The sequence below is a fragment of the Schistocerca gregaria genome, chromosome 6 (genome assembly GCF_023897955.1).
Source record: "Schistocerca gregaria isolate iqSchGreg1 chromosome 6, iqSchGreg1.2, whole genome shotgun sequence".
Classification (NCBI taxonomy): domain Eukaryota; kingdom Metazoa; phylum Arthropoda; class Insecta; order Orthoptera; family Acrididae; genus Schistocerca; species Schistocerca gregaria.
The window spans coordinates 519,964,246-519,981,054 of record NC_064925.1 but is presented as its reverse complement, the minus strand read 5'-3'; positions in this window follow the sequence as shown (position 1 = coordinate 519,981,054).

The following is a 16,809-nucleotide window of genomic DNA, read 5'->3' as shown; positions in this document are numbered from 1 at the left end:
TGTCAAAGATGGTATTGATGTGAAGGATATCTGTCTGTTAGAAAATGGGAGGGGCATCAGTTGTAAAATTTTTACTACTACTGTTTTAAATGTATATGTCCCCTCTGGTAACAACGCTAGAGATGATAGGGCAAATTTTTTTAAGAACGATATGGTCTATTTACTTAAGGGGAATCCGGCGGAAGCTTTAATCGGTGGTGACTTTAATTGTGTACTTCACAAAAAGGATCAGCGACCAAATTTTAACTTCTCCAGGGAACTGGCGGCTTTGGTGACAAACATGAAGTGGACAGACGTGTGGGAAAGCAAATACCCCACGTTAGTCAAATTTACGTACATCAGTAGTCGCTCGCAAAGCAGAATAGACAGAATATACGTCACAGCAAACCTGGAAAATAAAATCAGTAGTATCGAAGTAATTCCCACTACCTTTTCGGACCATCTCGCAGTGAAATGCAGCATTCGGTTTCAGAAGCAAGGAACGTATTGGGGTCGCCCCTTATGGAAGCTGAATACCCATATGTTGTTCGAGGGTGCCCTATCAAGAACAGTAGCGGAGGTATGGCAGGCTGCTCTACGTATGCGCCATAAATACAGCTCTCGCCTTGCGTGGTGGACCTCATGTGCTAAAAAGAAATTGAGATCATCCCTAATAGCTTACGGGAGGGAGCGAGCGATGTGGTCTCGCAATACCGTTGAATTTTACTATACATGCTTAAGGGAACTATCAGCTCAGCAGATGACTGATGAGGTTTTCATTGAAATAAAGAAGATCAAGGCTCACCTCATAAGTCTCAAGCGACAACAGCTGGAGGGTTTAAAAATTAAATCTCGTGTCCCGACAACGGTGGAGGACGAAAACGCATCGCTGTACCACTTACTCGAACATGAAAGAAATAGAAGACGAGCGTTTATTGCTTGTCTTAGAGTGGGCGATAACCGGGTGCTGACGGAACACTCTGACATTTTAAATGCAGTTTATGGATTTTATCGTACGTTATATACTGATACCCGGTATAATCTAGACTGTGCGAACGATTTGCTACGAACTACAGGTATCGACAACGTTATCAATGACGAGGACAATGTGTCCCTTACCACTGCGATCACATGTGAGGAGGTGTTTGATATACTTAAATATTCGCCTACCCGTAAGTCCCCAGGGCCTGATGGCTTGCCTGTAGAGTTTTATTGTAAATTTTGGCCTCTCATCGGTAATCAATTCACAGAAGTGATAAATGAAGTGTTGCAAGGTGTTACTGTTCCACGCGAGTTCAAAGAAAGCGTAACTGTGCTAATACCAAAGGGAAGGAACGCGACAGTTAAAGATCTCAATCAATTGAGACCAATATGTTTGATGAACTCGGATTATAAAATAATTGCACGTGTACTGAAGGAAAGACTGAGACCTCTAATGGAGAAGATCATAGGTGCCCACCAAACCTGTCTCTCGGGGCGGAATATTTTTAAAACTGTTTGTGAATATAGGGATGTCTCTGCAATTTTTGCAACGTCATCCTCACCAGGAGGCCTTGCCTTTATCGACTTCTCAAAGGCTTTTGACAGGGTCAACCACTTATTTTTGTTCAGAACGTTGACCTATGTGGGTTTTAGTCAACATTTTGTGCAAGTTTTAATTAACATTGTTGAAGGCATCCAAACACAAGTGTCTGTAAATGGGCATTTCACTCGACCCATTGAAATTCGCAACGGCGTCCCGCAGGGAAGTCCTTTGTCAATGCTCCTGTATGTTGTTGCACTGGAGCCTTTACTAAGGAGACTCGATGTCGATCTTGAGGGCATCACGATATCTGGCGTTAACAACGTCACCAATGCATATGCTGATGACGTTGGAGTGGTTATTCGTAGTAACGAAGATTTAGAGAAATTAACTACGAATATTCAGATCTTTTGTGAAGCTACAGGCGCTAGGGTTAACGAGGTGAAGAGTTCGTTTTTAAATCTTAAAGGTCTTCAAGATGTCCGTTTGGAATGGGCACGCTCCGTCGATCGTCACACCGCTCTGGGTGTCACCTTTTACCGATGTCCGCTTCAGACCATGACCTACAATTGGAAGAAAGTACTGAATACAATCAGAGGAGCCACAATACTCAATCAGACCAGACATCTGAACATTAAACAACGAATCAGAATAATTAATTGGTCCATTTTATCAAAAGCTATATATATAGGTCAAATATTGCCAGTTTCGAAACCCATTGCCAAACGTATAATGAGTATCATTTGCCGATTTATATGGACAGGGAATATTTTTAGAGTAGCAGTCGGTACAGTTACGTTACCTTCCGCTGAAGGTGGCCTAGGTTTAACAGATATATGGCGGAAGACTACGGCGTTATATATAAAGAGGACCCTACAAATTATAGAAAAACATCCACATAGTATTACAGCCAGGCTGTATCGACTCCTACAGCCAGAAAATTTACGTCCACCCATAAATATAGGCGGAATTAATTATAAATTGAAATATATTCGCCAGTTCTTTTTAGAGATTAGCTACATGGACAGTATTGTCACGAATCCACAATCAAGGAATTGCAGGAAATTAATGGAACTCTTAACAACGAAAGAACATGTCAACAAAATGAAGTGCAGATATCCCGACAAAGACTGGAAAAGAATTTGGAAAAATATTAGTAATCGTGAACTGTCTTCCGACATTCAGGCAACCTGGTACCGAGTTGTTAATAACGTAGTTTCCACTAACGAAAAGTTGCACTCCATTGGTCTTAGTGACACGATTGTGTGCACCCGATGTGACGCAGTTGACACATTGATCCACCGCTTTCTCTGTGGCGGATACGCCGAAATATGGAGGGGACTCCAACGGCGGGTAGCCTTTATAACCAGAACTGTTAGTACTGAGATCAATGTTGAAAAATTACTCTTCCCAGATGGTGTTTTCTTCCCTGTCCAGAAAACCAATGCTGTGTTGTGGTTGTTTGGCAATTATGTACATTACGTTATATCTGAACACGGCAATGACCGTGTTTTAGAATACGAATTATACGAACGAGCAAAATATTATCAGATATGTACGCGCAGGGACCACAAAAAAACTTTTGGTAACATGTTACACATTCTGTTTCAGAGACAAGGGATTGGATAAACATCTTACTAGCCCTCGTCTACGAAAAATGTAGTCACAGGCCAAAGTAGGGGATCGCTGTTGAGGGTGAAGTACGGTGGGGACTTCGTGTGCCCCAGGGCCGCTACGGTAGCCGTGAAGGCCTCGGACAGAACCCCGAAACGGCACTGCGGCTTCACACTTACTGCTGGATGAACCCCATATCTCCAGCAACTACTTTCATCTATGATGATTTTCCAGGATCTCGGTAATATCGGAAGGTGGTTTCGTTGCACACAATGCAGTGGAAGCTTCTTGCACGTGTTCCTCAGTTACAATCTTTCTACTTTTGTTTAATTTTTTTCAGTATGAAGCAAGAGTGACAATTTATTAATTCCCAAGAAGCCTTAATTTTTCAATTTTCAGTTCTACGGAGGAGAAGCCTCACATGGCGAAGAAGCCAAACATCATTTCATTTCCCTAACTGTCACAGTAAATTTGAAAAAAAAAAAATCTGTCGATATAGCATAGAAGCTCGCCGAAGAAGGCATAAAAGGAGAGCGAATGGATGGGCTGTGTGGGGAGAAGGGAGGCCCAAAAAGAAAAACAAAAAAATAAAAAAAAAGAAGAAAAAAAAATAAAAAATAAAAAAAAAAGTAGGTGGTGGGGTGCAGAGCTGCTTACTTTTGCGGCCTGTTGGTCTAGGGGTATGATTCCTGCTTTGGGTAAAAAAAAAAAAAAAAAAAGTTGGTAGAGCACTTGCCCGCGAAAGGCGAAGGTCTCGAGTTCGAGTCTCGGTCGGGCACACAGTTTTAATCTGCCAGGAAGTTTCATATCAGCGCACACTCCGCTTCAGAGTGAAAATCTCATTCTATCTAAGGAATAGTCTATCTCCAATTAACCGTGATTTATCTTCAAGGAATATTCTTAAGAATTTATTTTATTTACTAGCGATTCATCAAGAACATTAACACATTTCATCACACTATGTAAGCATGGAAGTAGTCGCCAGAGAGTAACTGACGAAATCATAACCAAATTCCTTTTAGTAAATGGGAATTGTATTCACTTTAATAGTGCCTAAGAGCTTTTCTTATTTTTTTAAAACAAAAGATTTAAAATTGTAATCAGAACGACTCTCTAAATATCAAAGTTCAATTTGTTCAGAGGCAGAAAGAAACAACTTTTGACTGTATGAGCTTTTGGGCAGAGAACCTTGTCGCTCCCTTTTGACACGGCCGTAATTACGACCGCTCACAACAGCCTCTGAAAGACTACACTGGTGCAAATCTGCAACTCACCAGATTACTTTAAACTAAGAGTTTTAACAATTTACACAAGCACACAAACTATGCACCTCCGTAGGAGGGATGGTAATGGTATAAAACGCTAACAATTAAAATATTAACCTTGCCACCGAAGGTGCAGCTTGATTTTAACTTCTAAGAAAAGTCTTGCGGTGGAAGGGTGGCAACTAAAATTATCATTTAAATAAAAGACCATGAAATGCAATCTTATATAAAATTCTACAAGGTTGGCCAAACAACAGTTAAGATGCTCTATAGTACACTGATACCGCCTCTCAAGATCATAGGCAATAATATCAAAGTTTCCAAAGATCAAAACATATTTCAGGTATTAGGCCGTTACACTCCAAGCAATAAATTCGTTAACACACCAAATGCGGCAAACATGACAGAGGCAATTACTAACGTACGGTAGATTGATAGGGAGATTACCGAAAAACTCGAACCGCAGGTTGCTCTAATCCGCCCCTACTCCACAAGGGAAAAACGGACCACCCAATTTATAATCAACCACCCTCCCGCGGGTGGGCAAACTGTGAAGAATGGTGGGACGACCCCAAAGCAAAACGGCCGGGACCTCACCAAGAAAACAAGTAGAATTTAACAAGAGTAAATCAACCAACGTATCACCAATCACTTAACTCCTAATAAACTGCGATTTCTCGAGCAGACCTGGCGCAGCACCCTCAAATCGCTCTCCCGAACCGTCCGCTGCCAGCCGCTTCAACGGACGTAGGAACGCGCGCCGATCTCCCGTCTCACGGCGTCGCAGCTCGCACCGGCCAGACTGATGTCGTGGGTTGACTCCTGTTGCTCTCGTGTCGACCCCTCGCTATACGGCGCGGTCCACTGGACTCAACGTGGCGACCTCACATGCGCCGACGCTCAAGGCGGACAAGTCATCTTGTGTCTCAGTGCGCGACCGACCAACCGATCGATCCACTCGCCAATGACCATTGCCTGAGCAAACTCGAGCAGACTGGCGGCCTAACGCGCAGACTCAGATGCAGGAACTAAGCCCCGACTGGGCGACCACCCGCTGAATTCTCTTACTGGCGGAGTGGAAAGACTCTCATATTGCCGGCGTTAACGGTTGATCCGAATGACAGACATACTTGCACTCCTAACGACAGACAGACACTAACTGTCTACAAATGCGGATGAGAGGCAGACTAGCAAGCTGGGGACGAGAGACTGACTGACTGGCGAGCTCATAGCGCCCCTTAAATGCACGTGAACAGGCAACCTTTCTCCTTTCCCACCAGAAAGAGACACCAAAGCTGCGATTGCCACAGCGGCACCACCTCCAGAAACAGAGGGCGACTGCCTCACACTACGCACTGCGGCGCTCCCTTCAAAACAGCAATTTTTTAGCATGGCTTATGCAACATTACATTCCGTGTAAATATCCATCTTCATAACTTAACCCGAATACACACTAACAGCCAAAATGGGTGAACGTTGGGCGTTGCATGTGGGGTGTCATCGGAATTCAAACTAGGCCACCCACACAACATCTGGAGAGTGCGAAACAACTCATCACTTACTAGACTGACTGAGCTCCCTGTACCTAGTAGCTCACACATCGACTCGTTATTGGTCTCACAGCAAATAAAAGGTACCTATGTCGATGATGTGCAAACTTGGTCTTGTTTCCTACTGAGATGGTGATGGAATAGTCACGGTTCGCTGTATCCATATGGCACTGTCAAATATTATTATCCCATTTTTCCTTTTGCTATTGGTCAACTCTCCAGAAATGTTCCACCTTCCCACATGGAGAACAGCCATTATGTTTTTGGAATCTTTCTCGCAGTCCCATTGCATCCTGCGCACCTACACTCCTGGAAATGGAAAAAAGAACACATTGACACCGGTGTGTCAGACCCACCATACTTGCTCCGGACACTGCGAGAGGGCTGTACAAGCAGTGATCAGACGCACGGCACAGCGGACACACCAGGAACCGCGGTGTTGGCCGTCGAATGGCGCTAGCTGCGCAGCATTTGTGCATCGCCGCCGTCAGTGTCAGCCAGTTTGCCGTGGCATACGGAGCTCCATCGCAGTCTTTAACACTGGTAGCATGCCGCGACAGCGTGGACGTGAACCGTATGTGCGGTTGACGGACTTTGAGCGAGGGCGTATAGTGGGCATGCGGGAGGCCGGGTGGACGTACCGCCCTATTGCTCAACACGTGGGGCGCAAGGTCTCCACAGTACATCGATGTTGTCGCCAGTGGTCGGCGAAGTTGCACGTGCCCGTCGACCTGGGACCGGACCGCAGCAACGCACGGATGCACGCCAAGACCGTAGGATCCTACGCAGTGCCGTAGGGGACTGCACCGCCACTTCCCAGCAAATTAGGGACACTGTTGCTCCTGGGGTATCGGCGAGGACCATTCGCAACCGTCTCCATGAAGCTGGGCTACGGTCCCGCACACCGTTAGGCCGTCTTCCGCTCACGCCCCAACATCGTGCAGCCCGCCTCCAGTGGTGTCGCGACAGGCGTGAATGGAGGGACGAATGGAGACGTGTCGTCTTCAGCGATGAGAGTCGCTTCTGACTTGGTGCCAATGATGGTCGTATGCGTGTTTGGCGCCGTGCAGGTGAGCGCCACAATCAGGACTGCATACGACCGAGGCACACAGGGCCAACACCCGGCATCATGGTGTGGGGAGCGATCTCCTACACTGGCTGTACCCCTCTGGTGATCGTCAAGGGGACACTGAATAGTGCACGGTACATCCAAACCGTCATCGAACCCATCGTTCTACCATTCCTAGACCGGCAAGGGAACTTGCTGTTCCAACAGGACAATGCACGTCCGCATGTATCCCATGCCACCCAACGAGCTCTAGAAGGTGTAAGTCAACTACCCTGGCCAGCAAGATCTCCGGATCTGTCCCCCATTGAGCATGTTTGGGACTGGATGAAGCGTCGTCTCACGCGGTCTGCACGTCCAGCACGAACGCTGGTCCAACTGAGGCGCCAGGTGGAAATGGCATGGCAAGCCGTTCCACAGGACTACATCCAGCATCTCTACGATCGTCTCCATGGGAGAATAGCAGCCTGCATTGCTGCGAAACGTGGATATACACTGTACTAGTGCCGACATTGTGCATGCCCTGTTGCCTGTGTATATGTGCCTGTGGTTCTGTCAGTGTGATCATGTGATGTATCTGACCCCAAGAATGTGTCAATAAAGTTTCCCCTTCCTGGGACAATGAATTCACGGTGTTCTTATTTCAATTTCCAGGAGTGTATTTGAGGATCACGTTTCCTACCTTGTTCGTATATATGAAGGCTGCAATCTGAAGCGCTATTTCATCTACATGACGAAACATACAAGGTGATTGGGTGAACATCCGCTTAGACCTGTTAGCTGGTGTAACGCCCTCTATCATGTTAGCCAACACCTTACCTCAATGCGTGCACAGCTGCGTGAACCAGATCAGCATAATCTCCGCACTGCTCATTTACCACCTGTTCACATCCGTAGCGTGATTAAATTCACTTCTGCGTTGTCTGTCGTCGTGAACTCTTGCTGTTGTGTCGCCTTCATCTTCGTACCATTCTATTCCACTTGCACGAGGATATATTAACTGAATAGCCGGCTACCTCCCACAAAACAAACACGTCCTTCTATTGTGTCATCCGTACGATGTTAGACAAGCCCTTCATCTTATCCAGGATGTAAACAGTAGGGAATTCCTTGTCATTAAACATTACTGCTAATAGCTAGAAAACTGCGCTTTCCACGATCCTCTTTCTCTTGCTGGCAGTTTAGCCTTATCGTATAACCTCATTTCTGCTACTACGTTCAAGACAGGCCAAGCTGACTTGAACTGAAACCACTGTTGACAAATCTGCCATTATTACTTCTAATCTTGCCGGTCTTTTGCAGAGCTCGTCTAACACAGACCTAGTCTCTTTCGCAACTATTCCTAACAGACGCTCGCATCTCGTGGTTGTGCGGTAGCGTTCTCGCTTCTCACGCCTGGGTTCCCGGGTTCGATTCCCGGCGGGGTCAGGGATTTTCTCTGCCTCGTGATGGCTGGGTGTTGTGTGATGTCCTTAGGTTAGTTAGGTTTAAGTAGTTCTAAGTTCTTGGGGACTGATGACCTAAGATGTTAAGTCCCACAGTGCTCAGAGCCATTTTTTGAGCCTAACAGATCATTAATCCTATTCTTATAATCTGTCGTCCTTGCTTGTAAAGAATGCATCTCCGCCTTAGAAGGTGAATCACACTAAAAGAATTTCACCACCAGCTCAACCTCTGAGAGGGTCACGCTAATACATCTATAGCACAACTCACATCCTTGTGCTGTACCTCCATCAACTGCAACAGCTCACCCCTAATCTGCTGAAACTATTGGGGTAGCTCTGGCACTGTACTGGTCGAAACCTGGTTGCACACCATCACTTCATAAGAGACCACCTCCTTCCTAAGCCACACCACACCTGGCACGTCCCCCATAGCCATGACTAAAAAAGTACACAGTAGAGCAAGCCACAATTCTTATCTACATTCTACTACTATCAACCTACGCCCCCACTGGCACAATGCACACCAAAATGATGAGTATGATTTAGGTGGAGTGGAGTTTGGGCTGGGAGTTGTGCAGAGATGGGACTAGACTTAATAATACTTCTGATAATAAAATAGTAACACAGTCTCAGTAAAACGACATATCCTTCTGTATGCTGTAAAGTCATTAAGTGGGACTAAAAACAATCAATACATTTAAATATTATCCATACAATGAATAGAATTAAAGTGCAACCTTTGCCCTAAGACACATAACTGGGCAACAGCATTATCGGTTAGTGTGAAGCTGACATCATATTATGGCACTTGTGGGAAATTGGGATGTGTGACGAACGTTGTATGAAGTCACGCCAGTCATGATGAGTGTCAAACGTACTTTTACTGTTCCTGCAAACTTCTGTCAGGCCCGTAGGTTTTCCAGTTTGTGCTACATGGTAGCACCGGTATCACTGGAGAAATTCGTGATTTTTTAAAACCTTTTTTATCGTCTTTTGTATCGTAGGCAACGGCTGATGTTCAGGTTCTCTCAGTTTCGTGCTTTCGTGTTGATTTTATGTTCTAAATGTGCAGTGAAGAGGAGAAACATCCAGAACGAATGATTTACAAGGTCCTTGAGGATTCTGTAGATGACATGAATGAAATATTTGATGACGATCCAGATTACACGTTTATCGTATTATTTTCGCAGACTGTGTTGCCAAGAAGGAATAACTGCAGTAAATGAGGAAATCAGTCTGACCATATGATTCGAGTCAGTGTAATATTAGACTATGTTCCGTTTGTATCAGGCTGTATGCCATTACGAACGCCAAAGTTTGGTCTGTTCTTGAGTTTTGTGCGTCTCTTTAAATTTAGACGTCGCTTTCCAAAAGCGACGCCTAGCCAACTGTGGTGCAGCATCGAGACGGATTAGTTATGACACGTTATTTTAGGAGGAGTAGGCGTTAGCGTCTTACAGTTTTTAAAGCACCAGACAACATTTCTATTACTACCAATAACTACGTAGGCGCTCAAGTCATCCTGCGTGGGCCATCGGTGTGGAGTTTTGAACTTCACTCTCGCTAGCAAGGATACGAATGAACACGGTAACGGCTGGGTCACCGTTGCTGTTGTACGTGGACCAGAAGGCGATAAAGTAAAAGGGCTAGGTAATTTCTACCCACGTTATGTCATCGCTTATCGGACATTTCAGATTTGTGAAATTTACAACAGAGATAAGGGGTCATCGTATTACATGTCGACTATGCCTTTGGTTCTGAGGACCAGGAATCATCGTAAAATAAATGAATCGGAATCTCTCTCAGTGTGGGTGAAAAGTGTTGACAACTGTAAAAAGATGGCACTTGTTGGTGATCTGACTCATTATTATAGAAATTAATAAAATTATTATGTATATTAAATAAAGTTCCCTTCCTTATCCGTAATCCTTATCTATGAAAAAAAAAATACACATCGATCTTGTCAAAAGCCGAGAAACGATTCTTCTTGGTGTTGTAGCTCTGGGGCACTCTGGGATGCACGCCAAGACCGTAGGATCCTACGCAGTGCCGTCTTCAGCGATGAGAGTCGCTTCTGCCTTGGTGCTAATGATGGTAGTATGCGTGTTTGGCGCCGTGCAGGTGAGCGCCACAATCAGGACTGCATACGACCGAGGCACACAGGGCCAACACCCGGCATCATGGTGTGGGGAGCGATCTCCTACACTGGCTGTACCCCTCTGGTGATCGTCAAGGGGACACTGAATAGTGCATGGTACATCCAAACCGTCATCGAACCCATCGTTCTACCATTCCTAGACCGGCAAGGGAACTTGCTGTTCCAACAGGACAATGCACGTACGCATGTATCCCATGCCACCCAACGAGCTCTAGAAGGTGTAAGTCAACTACCTGGCCAGCAAGATCTCCGGATCTGTCCCCCATTGAGCATGTTTGGGACTGGATGAAGCGTCGTCTCACGCGGTCTGCACGTCCAGCACGAACGCTGGTCCAATTGAGGCGCCAGGTGGAAATGGCATGGCAAGCTGTTCCACAGGACTACATCCAGCATCTCTACGATCGTCTCCATGGGAGAATAGCAGCCTGCATTGCTGCGAAACGTGGATATACACTGTACTAGTGCCGACATTGTGCATGCTCTGTTGCCTGTGTCTATGTGCCTGTGGTTCTGTCAGTGTGATCATGTGATGTATCTGACCCCAGGAATGTGTCAATAAAGTTTCCCCTTCCTGGGACAATGAATTCACGGTGTTCTTATTTCAATTTCCAGGAGTGTATATTTGTGTTCGTAGATTTTACCGGCGAGTGAGATGCTTGAAGGTCTCTCGGGCATGCAGCCGTGTTGACTGGTCGTTTTAGAACGAATTTTCGACGGCGTAACGTGTCATCATCATCAGGTTACTCCTGTTGACTGACGTCCTAGGCCGGCGGGTGGTGTGGTATATATACACGCCTCTCATCTCCAATGACACCTTATTAACAAGGACAACGGATTTCATCCCAGCCAAGCGTGGAATCCAGCAATAAAAGCTCTGCAGGAGCAGCGGAAACGGGCCACCACACCCACCGAAGGCGGCATGTGTACTGACGCCCATCAGTCATCTCGTCAGCGCAGGCTACCCCCACCACCGCGGCCTGCACATATCTCGGTCCATACGCGGAGTCAGTGGAGGGGAGAGGCGACAGGTATATATACCACACCACCCGCCGGGCTAGGAAGGAGAGGCGACAAGTATATATACCACTCCACCCGCTGTGCTAGAAGGGAGAGGCGACAGGTATATATACCACACCACCAGCTGGGATAGGACGTCAGTCAACAGGAGTAACCTGATGACGATGCCACGTTACGCCGTCGAAAATTCGTTCTACAACGACCAGTCAACACGGCTGCATGCCCGAGACACCTTCAAGCAAGGGTGTATATTGCCCACCAGTACTGAAATTGGGCGTCCACTGAGTGACGACAAGTAACCTTTCAGGGGAATCTCGTTTGATGATCCATGAGACAGATGACCTTAGACAGGTACGGTCCTGAAAAAATCTTCAGAAATGTGTAGACCGCAGGAGGCAGCGTCATGGTGTGGTGAGTGTTTTCCTGGTACCCCTTGAGTAATCTCGTCTTTCTGGAAGGGACAATGTATCAACACGAGTATGCGTCTCTTTTAGCGGACCACGTACCTACATGTAGTTTGTGTTTCCCCAACACAACAGCATATGCCAGCGGGGCAATGCAAAGTGTCACGCAGCTCGCAGTGTACACGCGTGATGCGTGGTTTGAAGAGTACCGTAATGAGTTTACCTTACTCCCCTGACCAACACCCCCCTCCCCCTTTTTCCCGATTTTATCCCCAATCGAGGATCTGTGGGACCACCTAGATCGGGCTGTTCCTGCCATGGTTCCGCAACTGTGAAACATAGCGCAGAACGCAGCTGGCCACGACACTGGAATCAGCTTGGCTCCACGTCTCAGTCAGTACCTTCCGGAGCCTCACTGATTCTGTTCCTGCACCGTTTCTAAAAGCGGTGTGCGCTGCAAAAGGTGATTATTTAGGCTTTTGGCAGATGGTGTCACTGATGTTACTGGAGAATGTATATCTAGCTTAGGTTCACCGCCACATATCAATGAAACGTGTCAACTAAATGATTTACAAACAAATGCCAGGTCCCGCTGTGGTTGGATGATATAATCGTTGGACAAAATACACTCATGCTCACAAATTAAGGATAATTGCAGAATGTGGTGCAGCTCAACGTGGCACTACACAAAACTATCGCTAATAACATAGGCACAAAGGGAACACACACGACACAGATCTGTAAGTCCATTGTATTGGTGATAATTTGAGAAAACCGTTTCGAAACACATCTGCTAGAAAACGCCACTGTTTCCTGCGCATTTACCCTGACGTCAGTATGGGATTCATCACCATGAAAGCGTACACAGGCCGCACAACGGGTTGGCATACTCTGGATTAGGTGGTCGAGCAGCTGCTGCGGTACAGCCTCCCATTCTTGCGCCAGTGACTGTCTGAGCTCTTGAAGTGTCGTAGGGGTGTGAAGACGTGCAGCGATACGTCGACCGAGAGCAGCCCAGACGTGCTCGATGGGGTTTAGGTCTGGAGAACAGGCAGGCCACTCCATTTGCTTGATATCTTCTGTTTCAAGGTACTCCTCCACGATGGCAGCTCGGTGGGGCCGTGCGTTATCATCGATCAGGAGGAAGGTAGGACCCACTGCACCCCTGAAAAGGTGGACATACTGGTGCAAAATGACGTCCCGAGACACTTTACGTGTTACAGTTCCTCTGTGGAAGACATGCAGGGGTGTACGTGCACCAATCATCATCCTACCCCACACCATCAAACCATGTCCTCCATACAGGTCCGTATCAAGGATGGTATCTGGTTCCTGGTTCACCCCAGATGAAAACCCGGCGAGAATCACTGTTCATACTATACCTAGACTCGTCCGTGAACATAACCTGGGACCACTGTTTCAATGACCATGTGCTGTGTTCTTGACACGAGGCTTTACTGGCTCCTCTGCGTCGTGATGGCTGGGTGTTGTGTGCTGTCCTTACGTTAGTTAGGTTTAAGTAGTTCTAAGTTCTAGGGGACTGATGACCATAGATGTTAAGTTCCATAGTGCTCAGAGCCATTTGAACCATTTTCTTTACTGGCTCTCCTGTGACCAGGGGTCAGTGGAATGCACCTTGAAGTTCTCCAGGCAAATAAACCATGTCTGTTCATTCGTCTGTAGACTGTGTGTCTGGAGACAACTGTTCCAGTGGCTGCGGTAAGGTCCCGAGCAAGGCTACCTGCAGTACTCCGTGGCCGTCCGCGGGCACTGATGGTGAAATATCGGTGTTCTTGTGGTGTTGTACACTGTTGACGTCCCGTACTGTAGCGCCTGGACGCATTTCCTGTCTGCTGGAATCGTTGCCGTAATCTTGAGATCACACTTTGTGGCGCACGGCGGGCCCATGCTACCTACTGCTGTGTTTGACAAGCCCCCAGTCGGTCTACTATTCTACCCCTGATAACGTCATCAATATGTGTTCTTTGAGCCATTTTCAACGCACAGTCACCATTAGAACTTCTGAAAACGTCTGCACACTTACTCGCTGCGCCATACTCTGACATGCACCAACACACCTCTGCATATATGGACTGCTACCAGCGCCACCGTGCGACGACCGCAGGTCAAATGCACCACATGGTCATACACCGAGGTGATTCAAACCCTCAAACCGCCCACCAGAGCGTTGTTTCACCATGTATCAGCATTATCCTTAATTTGTGAGCATGAGTGTAAAATCAGTAACTACAGTACTGGCCATTAAGATTGCTACACCAAGAAGAAATGCAGATGACATACGGGTATTCATTAGACAAATGTATTATACTAGAACTGACATTTGATTACATTTTCACGCAATTTGGGTCCATAGATCCTTAAAATCAGTACCCAGAACAACCACCTCTGGCCGTAATAACAGCCTTAATACGCCTAAGCATTGAGCTTGGATGGCGTGTACAGGTACACCTGCCCATGCAGCTTCAACACGATACCACAGTTCATCAAGAGTAAAGGCTGGCGTATTGTGACGAGCCAGTTGCTCAGCCACCATTGACCAGACGTTTTCAATTGGTGAGAGATCTGGAGAATGTGCTGGCCAGGGCAGCAGTCGGACATTTTCGTTATCCAGAAAGGCCGGTACAGGACCTGCAACATGCGGTCGTGCATTATCCTGCTGAAATGTAGGGTTTCGCAAGGATCGAATAAAGGGTAGAGCCACGGGTCGTAACACGTCTGAAATGTAACGTCCACTGTTCAAAGTGCCGTCAATGCGAACAAGAGGTGACCGAGACGTGTGACCAATGGCACCCCATACCACCACGCCGGGTGATACGCCAGTATGGCGATGACGAATACACGCTTCCAATGTGCGTTCACCGCGATGTCGCCAAACACGGATGCGACCATCATGATGCTATAAACAGAACCTGGATTCATCTGAAAAAAAGAGGTTTTGTCATTCGTGCACCCAGGTTCGTCGTTGAGTACTCAATTGCAAGCGCTCCTGTCTGTGATGCAGCGTCAAGGGTAACCGCAGCCATTGTCTCCGAGCTGATAGTCTATGCAGGTGCAAACGTCGTCGAACTGTTCGTGCAGATGGTTGTTGTCTTGCAAACGTCCCCATCTGTTGACTCAGGGATCGAGACGTGACTGCACGATCCGTTACAGCCATGCTGATAAGATACCTGTCATCTCGACTGCTAGTAATATGAGGCCGTTGGGATCCAGCACGGCGTTCCGTATTACCCTCCTGAGCCCTCCGATTCCATATTCTACTAACAGTCATTGGATCTCGACCAACGCAAGCAGCAATATCGCGATACGATAAACCGCAATCGCGATAGGCTACAATCCGACCCTCATCAAAGTCGGAAACGTGATGGTACGCACTTCTCCTCCTTTCACGAGGCATCACAACAACGTTTCACTAGGCAACGCCGGTCAACTGCTGTTAGTGTATGAGAAATCGGTTGGAAACTTTCCTCATGTCAGCACGTTGTAGGTGTCACCACCGGCGCCAACCTTGTGTGAATGCTCTGAAAAGCAAATCATTTGCATATCACAGTATCTTCTTCCTGTCGGTTAAATTTCGCGTCTGTAGCACGTCGTCTTCGTGGTGTAGTAATTTTAATGGCTGGTAGTATAGCTTAGGTACACCGCTACTTGTCAATGAGACGTGTCAGGTAAATGATCTACGAACAAATGCCAGGTCCCACCGCTGTTTGATGATATAAGTATTGGACAATATAAGATCAGTAATTATTTCAATGGTCACATAAACTAACTTTCTTGTGTATAACCCATTTACACAATTAACGTGTACGAAGTTGGGGCGTCAAGAACAATATGTGTAACTGAAAAGAATTTTGCAACACAATTTAGGTGGAGGAACTACATTAGTGTTCAACATTATGGAACAGCACAGCACCGCCAACTTTCCTCATTCCTTATAGCGTGAAGATACTCAAGTGCTGCGCTCAGAGCTACGAAAGGTCTCGTCTTTGGCTGAAGCAGGAGCTTGATGTGTCGGATCGTAGGCTGCCACGACCATTATCGTCCTGGAGCAGCAACGCAGGACAATTCAAGGCGGAACTGCAGAAACTGCGACCTACTTTCGGAGTCAACGGCTACGATAACCGATCAAAACGCAGCATCTCGCCAAGAGAAATAAAACAGAAAGGGACGACGAGATCGACCGAAAGGATATCACCCTCCTACTGCACGTGCAGGGGTTCACTGAACGCCAGGAGAAAGCTCTCCGCCGGGTGGGTACCGAGGCGATCTACCGAAGAGGCATCAAAATCAGAGCTGAGCTAAGCTTCAGAAAGCATTATATACAGGATGGTCCATTGATCGTGACCGGGCCAAATATCTCACGAAATAAGCGTGAAACGAAAAAACTACAAACTCGTCTAGCTTGAAGGGGAAAACCAGATGGCACTATGGTTGGCCCGCAAGATGGTGCTGCCATAGGTCAAAAGGATATCAACTGTGTCTTTTAAAACAGGAGGCCCCATGCAGTGAAACATCTTGTAGTAACATCGGTAGACACTACACCATTTAGACTGCCGTCGATAAAATAGGGGCCAATTATCCTTCCTCCCGTAATACCGAACCATACATTAACCCGCCACGGTCGCTAATGTTCCACTTGTCGCAGCCATCGAGGATTTTCGGTTGCCCAATAGTGCATATTATGCCGGTTTACTTTACCGCTGTTTGTGAAAGGCGCTTCGTCGGCAAATAGAACGCTCGCAAAAACATCTGTTATCGTCCCGTAATTTCT